Source organism: Giraffa tippelskirchi, chromosome X, assembly GCF_054371585.1.
Source record: "Giraffa tippelskirchi isolate mGirTip1 chromosome X, T2T-mGirTip1v1.2.pri, whole genome shotgun sequence".
In the NCBI taxonomy this organism is placed as follows: domain Eukaryota; kingdom Metazoa; phylum Chordata; class Mammalia; order Artiodactyla; family Giraffidae; genus Giraffa; species Giraffa tippelskirchi.
This window is the reverse complement of record NC_137289.1, coordinates 130,392,864-130,415,888: the sequence shown is the minus strand read 5'-3', so window position 1 is coordinate 130,415,888 and position 23,025 is coordinate 130,392,864. Positions and strand designations below refer to the sequence as shown.

General features: G+C 35.7%; 1 long non-coding RNA gene and 1 pseudogene across 1 annotated transcript in view; one reads left to right on the top strand and one right to left on the bottom strand.

Moving 5' to 3' along the window:
- LOC145535763 (uncharacterized) overlaps positions 1 to 20,919 on the bottom strand; it is a 186,093-nt gene extending 165,174 nt beyond the window's left edge. Inside the window, exons 1-3 of the long non-coding RNA XR_014075492.1 lie at positions 20,909 to 20,919; positions 20,697 to 20,748; positions 20,524 to 20,600 (exon numbers count right to left, since the gene is read on the bottom strand). This is a non-coding gene — a long non-coding RNA (uncharacterized LOC145535763). The remainder of the gene's footprint in view (positions 1 to 20,523; positions 20,601 to 20,696; positions 20,749 to 20,908) is intronic.
- Positions 20,920 to 21,133: 214 nt separating this feature from the next.
- On the top strand, positions 21,134 to 21,438 carry LOC145537139 (cytochrome c pseudogene; annotated as a pseudogene).
- The last annotated feature ends 1,587 nt before the right edge of the window (positions 21,439 to 23,025 follow it).

Sequence of the window (23,025 nt, the reverse complement as noted above, 5' to 3'; positions counted from 1 at the left end):
AAATACATAGGTGAATACAAAAGCCTTTCCTTCTCTTTTTGAGTTTTCTAAATTAGAATGGATGATTGAAGCAAAAATTGTAACACTCTCTGACCTGATTTTCAAAATATGTGGAAAAAATTAATATAACTATATTATAAATGATGGAGCATAAATGATATAAAATACATGTTTTTCACTTAACCCAAAGTGGTATAATGATAAGATATGTGTATATACCTTTTATATTTACATATATATATATAATGTTACAGCAATTACTAAAAGAGTGATCCAAAGACATACACTAAAAAGCACTATAGATAAATAAAAACTAAATTCTAAAAATTATTCAAATACCTACAGAAGGCAGAAAAGAGGAATAGAGATAATAAGTAAAGAGGGTACACTGAAATCCTAACACTGACAATAATATTAAATGAAAATGATATAAACACGTCAATTAGGAGACAGACACTGGAAAAGTAAATTTTAAAATATGACAACTGTTTTCTGTCCACAACAAGCTCATTTCCAATACAATAACAGAGATAGGTTGAAAATACAATGACTGGAAAAGATATATCATGTCAACGATAATCAAAAGAAAGCAAAAATGGTCATATATATCATATAAAATAGACTTCAGAGCAAAGAAATTTGCCAGAGACAGAGAGGCACATTCTATAATAACAAATGGTCAACTGAAGAAAAGGATACAGCAATCCTAAATGTGTATGGACCCAATATCAGAGCTGCAAAATATGTGATGGACTTCTGACCTCAGTTCTTTTTACCTAATACACATTTGGCTTTCAACAGAAAATGACAAGGCATACTGAAGGGGAAGGGAAAAAAAAAAAAAAACTTGAAAAGGCAGTATCCAAAGCATCAAAGCTAGATTCAGGTATGGCAAAGATTTTAGAATTATCAGACCAGGAATTTAAAATAACTATGATTATTAAGCTAAGGGCTCTAATGGAAAAACTGGAGAACATATAAGAGCAGAGTAATGTAAGCAGAGAGAAAGGAACTCAATCAAAAGGAAATGAAACAATAAAATTAAGATCACTGAGAGGTATTTTTAAAATTACAAAGAGAAAATCAACCAATCTAAAAATGTTCATTTTTCATAAAAAGTTAAAAAATAATTAATAAACTCCTGACCAGATTGACCAAATTTAAAAATAAAGATAAAATGAATATGAGCATTATAAAGGAAATCCTCACACCATATCCTGGAGACACATACATAGTTGTATAAGAAAATTTACGCTAATAAGAGATATTACACAAAATGAGAATGTTCCAAGAAAACACTGCTTAGCAAATCAAGAAAACTTAAGAAATCTCAATTATTCTGTACTTCACAAATAAGCTATGTCTGTACTGAAAAATGGGCTTCCCTGGTAGCTAAGTGGTAAAGAATCTGCCTGCAATGTGGAGATGCAGGAGACAATGTGGATTCAATTCCTGGGTCGGGAAGATTCCCTGGAGTAGGAAATGGCAACCCACTCCAGTAATCTTGCCAGGAAAATCCCATGGACAGAGGAGCCTGGCAGGCTACGGCCCATGGGATTGCAAAGAGTCAGACACGACTGAAGCGACTTTGCACACACAGGCACTTACTGAAAACTAATTCTTACAAATGAATTCTAAGCCCTGGTGCCTGAAGTCATGCATCTTATATATAATAAGAAAGAAATAACACAAATCTTACATAAGCTCTTTCATATACTAGAAGCAGTACACATTTCCAACAATGTTTCACGTGAACCTTATAAATTTTATACCATGATGATAAGGACATCATAAGAAAGTAAAAACAAACATTTATATTCCTCAGAAAACCATACTGCTTACTGTCAGGAAAATCAAACAACAGTAACAAAAAATCATTCATTTGCCAAACGGAACCCCCAAGTATTTCAACTATATAAGCCCATGAACACATTGGGTAGAATTCAAGTGTGAATTATCGTTGAGATAACATTTTGAAACGAAACAACTTTAACAAATCAAAGGGCAGAATTATGTCACTATCACCATAGATACTGAGAAACTATATGACAAAATTTACCATCCAATTATATTAAAAAAAAAAAAACCCTCTGGAAGCTGCAGCAAATATCATAATTAGTGGTGAAATATTGACAACCTTATCCTGAGATTGTAAAAGAAATAAGAATGCCTATGAGTTCTATTCAACACTTTAGGGAGACCAAAGCCAGGAAAAAAATGCAAGAAAAAGAGAACATGCAAAAAAAGATTGGAAAGAAAGGAAAGAAACCACTTTATTCACAGATTGGACAATCATGTTTCCAGGCTATGGAAAAGCACTCTATAGGTAATATATTAGAATTGAATTTAGCAAGACTGCCATATTCCATAGAGTTAAATTTAAACACATTTTTCTGAGAATAGCAATTCTTACTAAACTTTGTTATACACCTCATAAGAAATGGCCCCAAAACCCTACAAGACAAGGTCATATTTTTCAGTTTTTTTCTATATACTTATCAGATAAAATTTAAGAATTATTATAGCTCTGAATATTGTTGTCATTTTTTCTGATATCATGGTAATAGAGGCCCCTGAATATATGATAAATCTCACAATATACCTATAGTTAATCCTCATGAAACAATTTAGAGTATCCACCGTGCCAGTTTTACTTATGGCCCCAAGGTTAATGATCTCACCAACTAATTAGAGTTATTTCTAAATGTTTTACTACTAAATTATATTATTTTCTTTATATAAATTCCTTATGTATTTTCTTATTTCTTTTCTAACTCTGTCCTATTTTTGGTTTTAAACATAAGCTCTTACCTGTTCTGTATTTCCTCACAAAAGAAAAAGAAAAAAGTATGGATCTTTCAAAAGATCATTATTGATATGACTTCATGTGACTACTTCTTTAATTTTATTTTACCAAATAACACTCTGGCATATGCTTAGTGTAAAATTTCACCCAAAATAGAAATGTATATCCTCTCACAGAAGTAAGCACGATTAGCAGCACAGTGTATTTATCAACAGATACACTAATATTTAGATAAGTAATACATTTATATACTTTTGCACACAAATGAAATAAGGTACAATTTGCTTTCTTTTTTATTAGTAATACCTTTGACGTTCCTTCTGCAATTTTATAAGATTTACCTGATTGGGTGTAAAAATTGCATAGTATTCACCATTTTAACAGAGTAGAAGTTACTTTAAAAATAGTTTTGTTTTGCCTTTTTAAATCCATACAAATACACATGTTTAACCAGCTCTGTCAGATACAGTGGTAGAAAGACAATTACTATATGAAAGGGTAGACAGAATTTAAAACTTTGCTAAAAAATACTAAATTAATTTTAAAAACTCAGGACCATTGCATATTCCTTTCATTATCTGGTATCAATATAAAAAAAGGATATCTTGTTATCTAACTTCCACTAAGTACTGAACAGATCTAATATGTTAATTGCCAATTTAAAATTTTTGTGTATATCCTTGATGCATTTTACTAAATCCATCTGTAATTATAGAGACTGTCATTCATTGTGTGAATACTAAAATCCAGTACAACATATGACTATACTATATATTATGCCTACATAAATGCATAAATTATTACATTCATTTATACTCTATACATTTCCTGTTAGTGAATTGATGGATATGTACTACATATAAAATACTTTTATTCCAAGAATTATACTATATGTTATACAATTACAGTACGTATATAAAATATTTTGCTATAGGTAATACAAATGTTGCTTTATTATTTTGCATTAAGGGTTTTAATCTGTTCTTGTACACTATCTTGTATATGTTAACATTATCAACATATCAATAATTAGGACCATTTTGATATTTTGCTTGTGAATGTGCTTTCATTATTTTAATTTGTATATAATTTGCACCAACATGTTTATATATTTTAATTGAAAAAATTGGACTTTTTTATTTTTAATGATAGCTGTTTTTTGTTTTTGTCTTGTTTTATTGCTCTTTTCAACCGAATGAGTTATCTTTTCATTTACTTAAATGGAAAAATTTGGGTTGACAAAGTAGTTACTGAAGTTTTAAATGATATCTGCTGTCGTTTTGTCAATAAGTCATGTCCAACACTTTGTGATCCCATGGGCTGTAACCAGCCAGGCTCCTCTGCCTGTGGGATTTCCCAGGCAAGAAAACTAGAGCGGGTTGCCATTTCCTTCTCCAGGCGGCTTCCCAACCCAGGGATTGAACCTGCATCTCCTGCATTGGGAGGTGTATTCTCTACCACTGAGCCACCAGGGAAGCCTTTTAAATGATATTAGTATCATTTATATTTGATATTTATATTAAGCATCAGGAATATCTGGGAACAAATGTGTATCGAACAAAAACTTCCAAAAAATAAAGACATATTACTACAAATCCAGGCACAATTATTTAAATGATGGCCACTTTCTCAACAGAACCCATGGAGAGGCACAGAAAATGCACCTGAGTCTTTCCAATACTGCAAGAAGAACCTTTCAAGCTAGAACTCGACATTCAACAAAATTTTCCTCTCAAACTGAGGCATAGCCACATAAGCAAACTGGAGACAATTTGTCACTGGCCGACTGTAATCTAAATAAAGCCACAGAAGTTTTTCAGTGGAGGGCAAATGACATTCGATAGAAACTGAGAACCACAGAAAGGAGTGACAAGGTCTTGAAAGGAAAAGTATTTGCAGAAATATTAAGGCTACTTTTTTCTATTATTTCATTAAAAGATAAATGACTCAAAACAAAATGATAAGTAGAATTATAGATGGTAAAGACCATGTGTAAAATTATCAAACTGTTTTAAGATTTGTTCATTTAATGTGCTAACCTCTTAACCAGAATTATAAGGCAAATATAAGTTATAATTAACAAATAACATTTAAATAATAAAATACATGACAAAAAGAGAACAAAGGAAAGGGGGGATAAATGGATTGTAGTATTGTGAAGTTACATTTACACAGAGGGGTACAATCCTTAATAGAAGGAGTCTAAGGTAAGAAACATCTATTTCTGCTTTATTGACTATGTCAAAGCCTTTGACTATGTGGATCACAATAAACTGTGGAAAATTCTGAAAGAGATGGGAATACCAGACCATCTGACCTGTCTCTTGAGAAACCTGTATGCAGGTCAGGAAGCAACAGTTAGAACTGGACATGGAACAACAGACTGGTTCCAAATAGGAAAAGGAGTACGTCAAGGCTGTATATTGTCACCCTGCTCATTTAACTTATATGCAGAGTACATCATGAGAAACACTGGGCTGGAAGAAGCACAAGCTGGAATCAAGATTGCCGGGAGAAATATCAATAACCTCAGATATGCAGATGACACCACTCTTATGGCAGAAAGTGAAGAAGAACTAAAGAGCCTCTTGAGGAAAGTGAAAGAGGAAAGTGAAAAAGTTGGCTTAAAGCTCAACGTTCAGAAAACTAAGATCATGGCATCTGGTCCCATCACTCCATGGGAAATAGATGGGGAAACAGTGGAAACAGTGTCAGACTTTATTTTGGGGGGCTCCAAAACCACTGCTGATGGTGATTGCAGCCATGAAATTAAAAGACGCTTACTCCTTGGAAGGAAGGTTATGGCCAACCTAGATAGCATATTTAAAAGCAGAGACATTACTTTGCCAACAAAAGTACGTCTAGTCAAGGCTATGGTTTTTCCAGTGGTCATGTATGGATGTGAGAGTTGGATGGTGAAGAAAGCTGAGCGCCGCAGAATTGATGCTTTTGAACTGTGGTGTTGGAGAAGACTCTTGAGAGTCCCTTGGACTGCAAGGAGATCCAATCAATCCATCCTAAAGGAGATCAGTCCTGGGTGTTCATTGGAAGGACTGATGTTGAAGCTGAAACTCCAATAGTTTGGCCACCTCACGCAAAGAGTTGACTCACTGGAAAAGACCCTAATGCTGGGAAGGATTAGGGGCAGGAGGAGAAGGGGACGACAGAGGATGAGATGGTTGGATGGCATCGCTGACTCAATGGACATGGGTTTGGGTAGACTTAGGGAGTTAGTGATGGACAGGGAGGCCTGGCGTGCTGCAATTCATGGGGTCGCAAAGAGTTGGACACGAATGAGCGACTGAACTGAACTGAAGGTAAGAAAAGGATTCATACGTCAGGCCCTAGAGAAATGATTGAACATAACATAAAGTAGCATAAGTAACATTCTGGTAACTATTGTTGAATAACAAATTACCAGTAATGTATCACCTATAATATACTCATACTTACTTGCATTTTTTTCACTAGGTTATAGCTCAAGAATGTACCTCCACCACAGAATCCATACCTGGCACATGTTGGTAACTTGGGAAACATTTAGAAATCCCTGAAAAAATTTAATTGGAGCTCATTAAACAAAAAATGATAGAAAAGCCCCACTACTTGAGTAGATTGTTGCCATAAAATTTATTTTATCTTACCGATATAATGTATGGATTAACTGGCTAGAGGAGGAAAAATAACTGAAAACAAAAACACATTTAAAACAAAACAGTATTATGAAACCATCTACTTTTATGAATGGAAAACAAGCCACTGCCAACCAACCATCTTTGCTAAGAAAAACTAAGAAAGCTGGAAGATATGAAACATCTTGTTCAAAGGCACCACAAACCCAAGGAAACAAGCATCTGAAGAAACTGGATCTCAGAAGAGAAGTCCAGAGAGTGAGACTCATATTTGGTACCTTTTTTTCCTCCAGGCTGTTACTGATTCAGAGGTGGTAACTAAGGTGCTAAGTAGAAAATTTTAGTTGAGAAGTTAAGCAGCTGACCAGGGCTCCCAGCAGTCTTACCAGCCTAATGAACACACGGGGGGTTCATGGCCCACCCTGGCAGAGAAAGTGAAAGTTAAAGTCATTTAGTCATGTCCAACTCTTTGTGACCCCATGGAATATACAGTCCATGGAATTCTCTAGGCCAGAATCCTAGAGTGGGTAGCCTTTCCCTTCTCCAGGGGATCTTCCCAACCCAGGGATCGAATCCAGATCTCCCAAATTGCAGGCGGATTTTTTACCAGCTGAGCCACAAGGGAAGCCCAAGAATACTGGAGTGGGTAGCCTATCCCTTCTTCCCAACCCAGGAATCAAACCGGGGTCTCCTGTATTGTAGGCGGATTCTTTACCAACTGAGCTATCAGGGAAGCCCCAGGACCTAGAAAATAACCCAAGAGTTGAATTAGCACCCCTGATGGGCTATGTCTTTAGTGTAAATATGAGCCAGAAATGGAAAATTCCTCACAAAACATGACATACATCTTCAAAAAGAGTGAATTACTGATTGAGATGAGAACTATCCAACTATCCAAATAAAATGAAAATGCTCCCAAGGCAAAAATAAAATCATGTAGAGCCTCCAATTATCTCTTATAGTATACCACACAGGAAATCCAGCAGACAAAACACACACACACACAATAACAAAAAAAAAAAACAAACCCTACATTCAAAATAAAATGGGGGAGGGGAAAAATTAGGTATATAAATGTGATCTATTTTCTCCATTTGTTGATGATGCCTGGGATGGAAAGCTAAGACTTTCAAAGCTAACACTCATACAATTTAGAGTGACAGTAAGATACTATTGCATGATGATTAGAAGGACTACAATTAAATATACTAACCACAACAAGTTTTGTCAAAGATGTAAAACAATTGCAACTCATACTGCTGATAGGATGCAAATTAGTACAATCACACTAGAAGACATCTGATATGTTCTAGAAAAAAACTAAATATACATTTCTCATGTGTTCCAGTCATTCTTTTCTTTGATTTTTTTTCAACTAACAAAGAAACAGAGAGAAAGTATATGTTCACACAGAAACTTGTGCAAGAATATTCATAACATATGAATGGAAGAATAGCTTGAGTAGGAACAAAAAGGGGAAATTAAATGGTGAACAAAGAAGTTTGGTGAGAGGGGATGTCTATGTATATTATCTTAATTGTGGTGATGGTTTTAGATAGGTTGATATTTCAAAACCTACATTATTTATTTTAAAGTTGTCCAGTTTATTTTACACCTATTATATCTCAATGAAGCTATTAAAAACTGTGTGGATGCATCAAAACATGCACCTAAAGGAAAATTTATACCATTAATGCAAAGTAGGAAATCCTGAAAATTTAAGATATGATAAGATACTTCACAAAATTGGAAAATAAAGTAGTAATATAAATCAAAGCCAGAAACAAAAAATTTAAAGTTATGGTGGATAAATCAAACTGAAAAAACTGGTCAATAATGCTAAAGGGATTTTTTGTTTTTAATGGTGAAAATAATTGATGAACCCTGGCAAAACTGATCAAAATGATGAAGGAGAAAGAAACAGGAAGGGAAGAGGGAGGGAGAGGAAAAAGAAGAACAGGTGAGGAAGAACCGGGGTGGGGGGGGGGCGCAGGGGGAAGAAGAAGAGGAGAAAAAGAAGAGGAGGAGAATCACAAGGAAGGTAAAGGCCCTGACAAAGATAACCAGAAGGCACACATTATCAAAGACAGGAATGCAGAGGGGATTTTTGTTATGGATCTTGGCAACACATACATTATACTGTAATCAAATTTATACCAATATATTTGGAATTACATGAAATGATGAAATTACAAAAACTAAAACACCATCTCGCAAATGGGTAAACTGGGAAATCCCAATAATTTTGTAACTTATTACATAAACTGCACCTGGACTGAGAACTTTCCTACAAGTGAATTCAAAGCTCTGATGCCTGAATTCCTGATCTTGTCCATGAATTTGAGAAAGATAACAGTGATATTGCACAAAAGATCCTTATAAAGTTTAACCAAACTGAAAGGCCCTTATACATAAAAAATATCAAGTCTTTATGCTTCACAACAAAAGGAAAAATAAATAAATAAATAAAATGTAAAACTATGGTGTTACAAACCGAATCCAAAGATATTTCAACTGTAATGGCTCATGAATAAATGGAATTTCATCTAAGAATGAATTCTTCTCATTTTGAAATCAGACCACTATAGCAAACAAAGGAACAAAATCATGTCCTATCACAACAGATAGTGAAGCGGGTCAAACTGAAGCAGGGCAAAGGCTAACAAAGTTTTGCCAAGAGAATGCACTGGTCATAGCAAACACCCTCTTCCAACAACACAAGAGAAGACTCTATGCCTGGACACCACCAGATGATCAATATCAAAGACAGATTGATTTTATTCTTCGCAGCCAAAGATGGAGAAGCTCTATCCAGTCAGCAAAAACAAGACCAGGAGCTGACTATGGATCAGATCATGAACTCCTTAATGCCAAATTCAGACTTAAATTGAAGAAAGTAGAAAAAACCACTAGACCATTCAGGTATGACCTAAATCAAATCCCTTACGATTATACAGTATAAGTGAGAAATAGATTCAAGGGATTAGATCTGATAGACAGAGTTCCTGAAGAACTATGGACAGAGGTTCATGACATCATACAGGAAGCAGTGATCAAGACCATCTCCAAGAAAAAGAAATGCAAAAAGGCAAAACGGTTGTCTGAGGAAGCCTTACAAACAGCTGAGAAAAGAAGAGAAGTGAAAGGCAAAGGAGAAAAGGAAAGATATATCCATCTGAATGCAGAGTTCCAAAAAATAGCAAGGAGAGATTAGCAAGCCTTCCTCAGTGATCAATGCAAAGAAATAGAGAAAAACAACAGAATGGGAAAGACTAGAGATCTCTTCAAGAAAATTAGAGATACCAAAGGAACATTTCACGCAAAGATGGGCACAATAAAGGACAGAAACAGCATGGACCTAACAGAAGCAAAAGATATTAAGAAGAGGTGGCAAGAATAGACAGAAAGAAGATCTATACTAAAAAGATCTTCTTGACTCAGATAACCACGATGGTGTGATCACTCACCTAGAGCCAGACATCCTGGAATGCAAAGTCAAGTGGGCCTTAGGAAGCATCACTACAAACAAAGGTACTGGAGGTGAAGGAATACCAGTTGAGCTATTTCAAATCTTAAAAGATGATGCTGTGAAAGTGTTGCACTCAATATGCCAGCAAATTTGGAAAACAGCAGTGGGCACAGGACTGGAAAAGTCCAGTTTTCATTCTAATCCCAAAGAAAGGCAATGCCAAAGAATGTTCAGATTACCACACAATTGCACTCATCTCAATGGCGACCCACTCCAGTACTCTCGCCTGGAAAATCCCATGGACAGAGGAGCCTGGTGGGCTGTAGTCCATGGGGTCGCTAAGGGTCGGACACGACTGAGCAACTTCACTTTCACTTTTCCTTTCATGCACTGGAGAAGGAAATGACAACCCACTCCAGTGTTCTTGCCTGGAGAATCCCAGGGACGGCGGAGCCTGGTGGGCTGCCGTCTATGGGATCGCACAGAGTTGGACACGACTGAAGCGACTTAGCAGCAGCAGCACATGCTAGCAGAGTAATGCTCAAAATTCTCCAAGCCAGGCTTCAACAGTACGAACTGAGAACTTCCAGATGTTCAAGCTGGATTTACAAAAGATAGAGGAACCAGAGATCAAATTGCCAACATTCGATGGATCATCAAAAAAGCAAGAGAGTTTCAGAAAAACATCTACTACTGCTTTATTGACCACGTCAAAGCCTTCAACTATGTGGATCACAACAAACTGTGGAAAATTCTTCAAGGGATGGGAATACCAGACCACCTGACCTGTCTCCTGAGAAATCTGTATGCAAGTCAAGAAGCAACAGGTAGAACCAGACATGGAACGACAGGTTCCAAATTGAGAAAGGAGTACTTCAAGGCTACATATTTTCACCCTGCTTATTTAACTTATATGCAGACTACATCATGCAAAATGTGGGGCTGGATGAAGCACAAGCTGGAATCAAGGTTGTCGGGAGAAATAACAATAACTTCAGATATGCAGATGACACCACCCTTATGACAGAAAGCATAGAGGAACTAAAGAGCCTCTTGATGAAAGTGAAAGAAGAGAGTGAAAAAGTTGGCTTAAAACTCACCATTCAAAAAATGAAGATCATGGCATCTGGTCCCATCACTTCATGGCAAATAGATGAGGAAACAATGGAAACAGTGACAGACTTTATTTTTGGGGACTCCAAAATCACTGCAGATGCTGACTGCAGCCATGAAATTAAAAGATGCTTGCTCCTTGGAAGAAAAGCTATGACAAACTTAGACAGCATATTAAAAAGCAGAGGCATTACTTTTCTGACAAAGTCCATCTAGTCAAAGCTATGGTTTTTCCAATAGTCATGTATAGATGTGAGAGTTGGGTATAAGGAAAGCTGAGCGGCGAAGAATTGGTGCTTTTGAACTGTGGTGTTATAGAAGACTCTTGAGAGTCCCTTTGACTGCAAGGAAAACAAACCAGTCAATCCTAAAGGAAATAAGCCCTGAATATTCATTGGAAGCGGAGAAGGCAATGGCACCCCACTCCAGTACTCTTGCCTGGAAAATCCCATGGACGGAGGAGCCTGGTAGGCTATAGTCCATGGGGTCGCTGAGAGTTGGACACGACTGAGCGACTTCACTTTCACTTTTCCCATTCATGCACTGGAGAAGGAAATGGCAACCCACTCCAGTATTCTTGCCTGGAGAATCCCAGGGATGGCGGAGCCTGGTGGGCTGCCGTCTATGGGGTCGCACAGAGTCGGACACGACTGAAGCGACTTAGCAGCAGCAGCAGCATTCATTGGAAGGACTGATGCTGAAGCTGAAACTCCACTACTTTGGTCACCTGATGCGAAGAGCCGACTCACTGGAAAAGACCCTAATGCTGGGAAAGACTGAAGGCAGGAGGACAAGAGGATGACAGAGGATAAGATGGTTGAATGGCATCACTGACTCGATGGACATGAGTTTGAGCAAGCTTGGGGAGTAGATGATGGACAGAGAGGCATGGCATGCTGCAGTCCATGGGGTCACAAAGAGTAGGACATGACTGAGCGACGGAACTGAACTGAACTCATCACAACAAATACAGAAAGACCATTTGATGCAATTTACCACTCATTTATGATTGAAAAGAAATACTCAGGAATTTGCAGCAAATATTATACCTCCTAGCAAAACACTGAAAACCTCTCCCTGAGATGAGGAATGAGAATAGGATGCCTAACTTAGCACAAGTTCTATTGAACATTTTAGGGAGGTCTTAGCCAGGGCACTAGTGCAAAAAAAGAGAAAAAATAAGGCATAAATATTGAAAAGGATGAAATTATTTTGCCTTTTTAGCAAACTGCATGCTTATGTTTCCAAACAAATTACCACAAAATTATCTTCTGTAATGTACGTTAACTTATAGGCTGCTATTGTTAAAAGCAATCTCTAGGTAACATACACAAATAATAACTGAATTTATCAAGATTGATGGAAAAGAGATGGTCAAACAGCAACCCATATTTCTGAGAAAGCAATTCTTAGTGAATTCTCTATACACATTTTAAGAAATGGCATGAAACTCTACAGAACAAGGTTACATTTTTAAAGGTGTTTTTCAACATAATTATCAGATAACTGAACTGAACTTGAGAGTTATTATACCTCAATTATTATTGTCATTTTTCTGATATCATAGTAATAGATGCTCCAGAATATAAAATAAGATTGATGATATACTACATTTAATCCAAGAGAAAAATGAAAAGAGCACTCTTTGTGATAAGTTTACTTAACAGCCTCTATTCAGTGATCTCATTTACAAACTAGAGCTCAGCTTTTTTTACTACAGAACTGCTTTTTTTTTAAAATGGATCACAATTAACTCTTTCTACAAAACTTCTTTATGTTTTTCTTACTGTATCTCTCGTTTCAAACGGTTTTCTATTTTTGTCTTTAGCGTAACTTTTATTCTTTCCTGTTATACATTTAAAAGGAAAATATTTTAAACTAATCATATGCATTCATGCATTTTTTAATTTCCTTTTACTAATTATAAATTTGGCATGTACTAAGTATAAAATTTCCCAAAAAGTATATATATATCTTTTCACAGAAGTAACCATGACTAACAGTGAAATGTGTATATGAACAAACATACACTTGCAAATGTAATATGCTTATACACATGTACACACATGTGAAATAAATTGTAATTTATTTTTTATTAGGAATATGACTTGGAGATGTCTTCTTCAAATATACAAGAACTGTCTAGTTGTAAATCTATATAATAGTCATGATAAGAACACAATATAATTTACCTAAAATAGATCTTTTATCATTTTTAAGCATACTTTTATGTAGGTTTGTGATTAGTTTTGTTGAGTATAGTACTAGAAGGAAAATTACTGTTTGAAAAGAGTAGGAAATGTTTCAAATTTGCTTTAAAATACCGTTTTAATTTTCAAAAATTTACCCAGTATCATTTTTTTCTCCCTCAATAATTTTGTATCAAGATAAAAAGTGTCTTACTACCTGTTTAAAATGCAGTAACTATTGAGTATACTCGAAATAGTAATTGGCCATTTATATTTGTTTTTACTGTGAGACACTGAATGTACAAACTGACAATGATCAGACTATATACAAAAATAGAACTCTCACCCACAGCTCTGCTGCAAGCAGCCGGTGAAGCGAAACCACAGATTCTGCATCAACTGGTCCAAAACAGGGAGGACCTAATCAGTAATGGCCAACTTCCTTAATTTCTGCCCCTGCTCCTAACTTAGGATGAACGAGAGGAAGCCAAGTATGATTCCTTAAGCAAACATATATGATGTTCCACTTCTACTTAACCAGACTCTACTTTCCCCAGACTAACAACCTCCAGTTAGGGCACACGTGAAGCCTTCCCTTTTCTCCACCATAAAGCTTTCCCACACATCTACCTGCCTTTATGTCTCTGCCAAATACAAGTGACATTGTCTGATTTCCTGCTTTATAGTAAGCTCTTAATAAGTAGTGTGTTCTTGTTCTCATATTGATGGTCTTCATTTATTTCCAGAATTGCTTGATTATTTTACCATTCCATTTGTTAAATAAACAGTCAAACATTTCATAAATATTTTAAAATCAAAATTATTATATATTAATCATATGTGTATCCTTGTTGCTTTCATATATATAGAGCCTGTTATGAATGTATTCCAATATGTACTATATTTATATAAGTCATTTCAGATATAGACTGCCTGCCAAATTGAATGCTATTACATAGCATATAATTACTATAAATATAAACATTTTGTTTTCTGTTGTATGAAACACTTTATTATTGTTTATCAAGAGTTTTATTTGTTCTCATACAATTTCTCATGTATGTCAATATTAGCATCAGATTAACTTCACATGAGAATGTATGTAACATTTTAATCTGTATCAATATGTGTAGACATTTATATATATAGACAGAAAGTAAATAACGAATATTTTGATTTTTGCAAAATATTTCTTCCTATGAGTTTTTTTTTAGCTTTTTTGTTACTATTGTTAATCCAATAATCTATCTTTATTTACACAAATGGAAAAATTTGGATTGATAAAATAGCAATTAAAATGTTTAAATATTTTATCACTAAACTATATATGGGACATCTATGTGAAATATGTAGATATTAGTGAAGTTTGTAAGTATATACCAGAAAAAAAAAAAAAAAACTTCTGAAAAATAAAGCACCAATAATGATTAAAATGATGACTGCACTCTCAAAAGAATCCTTAGCGAAATAACAATAATGGAGCAGCATCTTTCCAATGCTGAAAGAAAAATTAAACCATCAACCCAAAATTCTTTATCTATCAAAGTTATCTTTCCAAACTGAGAGTGAGATGAGATGCAGACACATAAAAAAAGTTTAAGACGCTTTGTCCCTGTCCAAAAATAATATATACCCTATAGCAAGTTCTTTTGGGTCAACTGGAAAAATATCTAATAGAAACTACAAAAAGGAGAGAAGAGCACTGAATAGGGAAGATATGTGGCTAAATATAAAATAATACTTTTTTTCAATTATTTCTGTTTAAAAAGGTGATTGCCTGAAGTAAAAATGAAGCAGCGCTTCGGATGTAAAATACATAATTTGCAAAGTTAATCTAACTGTCAACAAGCTTTGTGCATTTACTGAATATGCAATATATTTAAGAAAATTAAAGGGTGAAAATAAATTATATATAATCAATTTAAGTTTTTAAATAAGAACATTTAAATAAAATATTTGACAAAAGAGCAAAATGGGAGAATAAATGGATTGATCCTGTTGTGAGGCTACGCATACAGAAACTGGTACTATCTTAACTCTGAATAGACAAAGATAATTTAAAGATCCACATGCCAATCCTTTGAGTAACCAGTATATATAATACAAGTAAGTGCGTATGTGAGTGTGTACTCAGTTGCTTTAGTCGTGCCCTACTTTTTTGGGACCCTATGGACCGTAGCCCACCAGGCTTCTCTGTCCGTGGGATTCTCCAGGCAAGAATACTGGAGTGAGTTGCCAGGCCCTTCTCCAGGGGATCTCCTCCCAGTGATTGAACCCACATCTCTTGCATCTCCTGCATTGGGAGGCAGGTTCTTTACCACCGGTGCCACCTGGAAAGCCCACAGATAAGTGTTCTGGCTATTATTACAGCATAAAAGATTACTATAAAATTTACCTTTTAAAATATACTCCGTATTTACTTGTCTGTTTTCCTTTAGGCTACCTTTCAATAATGTACCTGCACATGCATACCTGGCACATATAGGAAACTAAAGAAACATTCTGGCAAAAGATAGGAAAACTGAATCTAGGAGGAAAAATAACTAAAAATAAAACATATTTCAAAAAATAGCATGTGCAGGACTGTCTTCTTCCAGTAATGGTAGACTAGCCATTTCTGCCCAACCATCCCACTGAGAAAAACTAGGAAAGCTGGTAGATATTAAACATTTTGTTCAAAGGTATCATAAACCCAAAGGAAGCAAGCATTTGAAGAAATTGGATCTCAGAAGAGAAACCCAGGCAATGAGACACAAATTTGGTACCCCTCTTCCCCACAAGCCTTTTGCTAATCCAAAGGAGGTGACTAACAACACAGGATGCTAAGAAAAAAGTTGCAGCTGCTAACCTAAGCAGCTGATCTCACCAAGCCAGGGAACACAGACTGGGTTCAAGGCCCACCCTTGCAGAGAGGATCTGGAAAACAACCCAGGGGTGAATTTAACATCCTTAAGGGTCTATGTTCTAAAAGTCAATATAAACCTGAAATAGAAAATTATTCATAAAACCTGAGACCCAACTTCAAAAGACTCAACCACTGATTGTAATGAGATGAACTGTTCCTACCCTAGCTGCCTCCCAGAAACAAAAGGAAATACCCCCTGAAGGAAGATAAAAGCATCCAGTTATCTCCATATCTCCAATTATCTCTATAGTATTTCATAGATAAAGTTCTAAAAGCAATAAACTATAACTGTACGTTCAAAGGGCTTCCCTAGTGGCTCAGACAGTAAAGAATTCGCCTGCATCGCAGGAGACCGGGGTTCCATCCCTGGGTCAGGAAGATCCCCTGGAGAAGGGAATGAAAGGATTAGTATCGGGTCTGCAATCCACTTTTTTCCCCTCACGAGGGACTCCTGGGACAGAAAGAACAAGGACATAGTTACATCCGTGCAATTTAGAGTGACAGTGACAAAGCACTGCCCACCTATCAGAAGTGCTACCATTAACAATACTAACCAGAGTAAGTGCTGGCAAGTATATAGAATAACTGGGTCCCTAATATACTGCTCTCCAGGCAAGAATACTGGAGTGGGTAGTCATTCCCTTCTCCAGGAGATCTCCCTGACCCATGGATCAAACCCGGGTCTCCTGCATTTCAGGCAGATTCTTTACCATCTGAGCCACCAGGGAAGCCCAGATACACTGCTAGTAGTGTGTAAAATAATATAATCAGTTTACAAACCAGCTTAGTATTTTCTACAGTATCTTAAAGAAACACATATCATGTAACCCAACAATTCCATGTCTTGATGTTTATACAAGAAAAAAAATGAAAGTATATACGCACACAAAGAATTGCATGAAAAAGTTCATAGAGTGAAATAGAACAAAGTTTGACTGGATCAGAAGGAGGAAAAATTCAAAGGTGCACATGGAAACCTCGGAGGGGGATAAATGTGTTTATCATCTTAATTGTGGTGAAAGTGTTAGTCGCTCAGTTGTGTCCGACTCTTTGTGACCCCATGGACTGTAGCCCACCAGGCTCCTCTGTCCATGGGATTTCCCAGGCAAGAATATTGGAGTGGCTAGCCATTCCCTTCTCCAGGGGATCTTCCTGACCCAGGGATTGAACGCAGGTCTCCTGTACTGCAGGCAGATTCTTTACCATCTGAACCACCAGGGAAGCCCTAATTGTGGTGAGGATTTTACAAATATATAAATATCTCAAAAGTTACATTATTTCAAAGTTGTGCAGTTTATTTTAAGTCAATTACATCTGGTGGCTCAGCTGGTCAAGAATCTGCCTGTAATGTGGGAGACCTGGGTTTGATCCCTGAGTTGGGAAGCTCCCCTGGAGAAGGGAACGGCCACCCACTCCAGTATTCTGGCATGGAGAATTCCATGGACTGCATAGTCCATGAGGTCCCAAAGAGTTGGACATGACTGGGCAACTCTCACTTTCACTCACACCTAAGAAAGGCTGTTAAAAATGTGTGGGGTCCACCAAAATGTGTCTAAAGAAACATTTTAGCATTAAGAGTAGAGGAAGAAACCCTGAAAATTGGAGATCTGATAAACCACCTCAAAAATTGAGAGGCAAAGAGCTGATTTAAACAAACAAGCAAAAAAAGATAGTGTATTTAAAACAATTAGAATTAGCTAATGAAATTCAGAAAAATACAAACATTTATAAACCCCAAAATTATTTTTCAGGGGCTAAATGTTAAAAAATTATAATTCCTGGCAAGACTGATCACACACAAAGGAAGGCATACATCATCAACACCAGGAATATAGAATGGATCATCACTGTAGATGCTTGAGACCCTTATATAATATTTGAAATTATATGATATGACAAAATTCCAGAAAAATACACTGCAAAAAAACAAGAAATTTTCAAAATCCTATAGGTTTTAATTGTATTCATAATAAAATTCCTTCCTACAAATGATTTCTACAGTCTGATGCCTGATTGTGTAAACTTTTAAATAAAATTCAGAAATAAATAATACCAGTCTTGCTCAACCCATTACATGGAATAGAAATAATAAAAACACTAACCAAAATGTTTAATGACATCCTTATAAATTTTACACTAAACTGACAAGGCAAAAGGAAAGGAAGATTGATATGCATCAATGACAACATAAGAAAAAAAATTCTTATGAATCCAAACACATTTCAATTGTTATCATCCATGAACAAACTGAGTTTAATCCAAACCTGAATTCTTAAGTGGCTTAACATTTTAACATCAATTCTCCTCAACAAAAGACAAATAACCCTGTCACTTTCACTACAAACACAGATAAACCATCAGGCAAATTTACCATCCAGTTATGAGTTTTAAAAAGGCCTCAGAAAGCTATAGCAAATATCATAATTAGTAATATAACATTTAGAAACACAACCTGAGATAAGAATGGAGGCAAGGATGCCTATTATTACTAGTTCTTTTCAACATTTTATAGAGGCCTAGGGGTGACAATGGAGAAGGCAATGGCACCCCACTCCAGTACTCTTGTCTGGAAAATCCCATGGACGGAAGAGCCTGGTAGGCTACAGTCCATAGGGTCGCTAAGAGTCAGACACGACTGAGCAGCTTCACTTTCACTTTTCCCTTTCATGCATTGGAGAAGGAAATGGCAACCCACTCCAGGATTCTTGCCTGGAGAATCCCAGGGATGGGTGGAGCCGGGTGGGCTGCCGTCTATGGGGTCGCACAGAGTCGGACATGACTGAAGCGACTTAGCAGCAACAGCAGCAGGGGTGACAATACATGCAAAAGTTAAAAATGCATAAATAATTGACAAGAAAAGAAACAAACACATCTTTATTGAATTGAATATTTATGTTTCCAGAATATCTCAAGATAATCTACATGTAACAAATTAGAATTAATAACTGCATTTAGCAATATTGCTGGATTCCACACAGTTAAATCTAAACACATTTTTCTAAAGAACAGCAATTCTCACTAAACATTTCATATACATCATAAGAAATGGCATGAAAACCCTATACAACAAGATTATAGTTTTAAGTCTTTTTCTGTACACTGATCAGATAAAAATTGAGAGGATTTTGACCCTGATTACTGCTGTCACTTTTCCTAATATGGCAAGAGAAGCTCCTGGATATTAAGTAAATTCTACATTACACCTGACATTTAATCCCAGTAGAACAGTGAAAAAAGCATTCTTTCTGACACTTTTACTTATCGCCCCCAGTACAATGATTTCACTGACTAATTAGAGGTCAGTTTCTTATAAATGGTTCACACAAAAATTAATTTTTTCTCCACGTATATTTTCTATATTTTTTCATATTATTTCTTTCCCATCCACCTCTGCCATAATTCTGGTTTTAAGCATAACTTCTCACTGTATCATACTACTTATAAAAATAAAGTAGATGGTTAAAAAGAATCATCAGTAATATACTGCCATGTAACTATTTTATTTTGTTGATTAAAAGTAAGATGTGTGCTCAGTGTAAAATTTCCAAAAAACACAGATATATATCCTTTCACAGAAGTAACCATGATTAGCAATGAAGAGTGTACCTGAACTTACATATAAATATACATCTATATAAGTAATATTTATTTACTTGTAAACACATGTGAAATAAACTTGCTTGCTTTTTATTAAAAATATGTCCTGGAGATATCTTCTGCAATTATATATGATCTATTTGGGTGTAAAATCTGCAATGCATTTATAGTATGAATACAATATAACGTACTAAAAATAGCTGTTGTGCCTTTTTGTAGCCATATTTATATACATATCTTCCACAAATTCTGTCAGATACAGTCATAGAAAGCCAATTATGGTGGAAAAGGGTAGGTAAATTTAAAGTATTGGTAAAAAACAGCAAATTAATTTCCAAAAACTCAGTACCGTTTTATATGCCCTCCAAATTCTGGTTAGGTACAGCCTTTGCAGATTTTTTATGCATTTTAGTAAAAAAAAAAAAAAAAAGGAGAAGAAAATGGCAGCCCACTCCAGCATTCTTGCCTGGAGAATCCCAGGGACAGAGGAGCCTGGTGGGCTGCCGTCTATGGGGTCGCACAGAGTCGGACACGACTGAAGCAACTTAGCAGCAGCAGCAGTAAGAAAAAAATAAATACATAGCCTTTTGCTATTTTTAATAAGATATTTTTGCTCTTGCTATATTTTGTTGCTTCTGTCATTCCAATAAATTAATCCTTTTATTTACACAAATGGAAAATTTAGAATTGACAAAACAGCTATTTAAATTTTAAAATATTTCAGAAGTAAACGACTTTTAGATATTTATATGAAATATAAAGAATATTAGTGAAGTGTACAAAAATCAAAACGTCTGAGAAAGATACGTTACCTCCCTAGAAACGACAATGGCGGCCTTCTCAACAGAATCCATAGACACCGAGATAATGGCGAAGAACCTTTCTGACACTGAACAAAAAAAATAAAACGTCGGTAGAATTCTCTATCCGGCAAAATTATCTTTCCAAACTAACAGTGAATTAAGACATATCCATATAAACACACCTGAGTCAATCTGCCGGCGGACAACGTGTAGTTGATGTTATTACCGGAAGTTCTACAGGATATGAAAGGAAATATGGAAACCGAGAACCACCGTGACCTGTAATCTGTGCTTGAAAAGCACAGGGTGGAGGACCAACACGGCGCCCTCTGCTGGTGACAGCTGATAATGTCAGTTGGCTGAAATTCCACTCCAGGAATTTATCTAGCATCACAACTGTTGCATTGTATTGGTTACAAAGATTCACTAGGCTTGACCTAGAATCCTGGGAGGAGCCAGCCATAAGACGCATTTCTTGAAGGAAAGGAGGTTAAAGAATGTGTGGAGAGGTTTTCAAATGGCCATAGGGGTGTGTCCTTGGGCTTAGAGAGCGGGACCTTCAGCTTGCGGCTTGAAGCAGGAACCTCTCAACCGTGCAAGGAGAAGGAACGATTTAAAAATGGGTGACGCTGAGGACAAGATTTCTGTTCAGAAGTGTGCCCCGTGCCATATTGTGGAAAAGGGAGGCAAGCACAAGACTGGGCCAAATCTCCATGGTCTGTTTGGGTGAAAGACAGGTCAAGCAGCTGAATTCTTTTTACACAAATCCCAACAAGAACAAAGGCATCACCTGGGGAGAGGAACTGATGGATTACTTGGAGAATCACAAGTGCATCTGTGGAACAAAAGTGATGTTCCCTGGCATTAAGAAGAAGGGAGAAAGGGAAGACCATAGCTTATCTCAAAAAAGCTACTAATGAGTAATAGTTGTCCACTGCCTTATTTATTACAAAACAGAAACGTCTCATGACTTTTTATGTGTACCATATTTAAATTGATCTCAGCAGCATACACTAGAATTCAGATCATGAATGACTGATGGAATATTTCTGTTGGACAGTCCTGATTCAAATAAGATCGGCTTGTGGCTTAATGAATATGGTCAGCTTTTTGAATTTTGATAGTAATTCCGGTTCAACAAGGACTATCACTGTTTTCCCTTTCTAAAGAGATGATTAAACTTGAATTAGAAATGTCAAACTTTTCAGGAAGATGGTGAATGCCTTCTCAGACCCTACAGGAGATTGGTTTTATGTTCAGATTTCTATAACTGGTATATATATATATATTTCTATAACTGACATATATATATATATTTATTTAAACACTGAGAAGGTCCCTTCATTGTCTTATAGAACAGCATGAAATTCACCTGTGTTGCAAGTTGTGCTCATTAGCCTATTTATGCAAGGGCTAAAGACACACTGACAATGTCCACTATATCTTTTCGGTCTTAACTATGCCAATTTAATTAAAATTATTTAATAAAATACTGCCTTTTACTTAAAAAAGGCATTTTAGTATGGTTTATGTATAGCATCAAATATCAAATAAAGAATATTTGGCACCTCACATTTTATAGAGGATCTTTAAGGTCAGATGCTTTTAAAATTCACTGTGACAAGATATGCTAGCAAACTTTGCTTGTGCATTCTTCATGAAGTCAGACTAAGTTATAATTCAGGATTGTCTTTTAAACCAGAATTCAGAAACACAACTGTAGAACTACTTATATATTTTGTAAACTATCCGATCATAGGGCTTAAGAATTAAAAACAAAGTCAGAGATTAAAAAAATTAAAAAAATAAACTGCCACAAATAAAAGTTCAAAAGAGGAATTTAAATTGAATTAATAAAAAGTATTCAATATTCAAAAGGAAGCACAAAAGAAGTACAGAAAAGTAGATGGGGAAAATAGAAAATGAATGGCAAGACCATCAACTTTAAAACAAACTGTATTAATAATATTAAATTTAAGCAGATCTAATCATTCCAATTAGAATGGAGAGTTTTTCAGACTAGAAAAAAGACAAGTCCTATTTACTATATGCTACTTTCACATGAATTAATTTGAATTTCAAGAGATAGGTTGAAAGTAATAGTATAGAAAATAATATACTGTGTAAAATTAAGCATAAGAAAGCTTGACTGGGTACATTAATGCCAAAGTAGACTTCAAGAAACAGAGTATAACTGGAGACATATAGGAACATTTCATTATAATTAATGAATCCATTTATCAGGTGACAATATTCCTAATGTTTAAGTCCCTAATTACAGAACTTCGTTACGTGAAACAAGACCTGATTTTTTTATAATTTTCAGTTTGCCCCTAAAATTCTTAATTTTGTCTTCTATTTACTTGAACATAGGCATTTTTAATGAATATCTGAAAGGTCTTTTATCTGGTTAACCTGTTATTCTAGTTCCATTATCTGTTGTTTCAACTGGGTTTTGATCACATGTTCTTTTCTCCTACTTATCCTGGCCATTTTTAATTGTATGCCAAA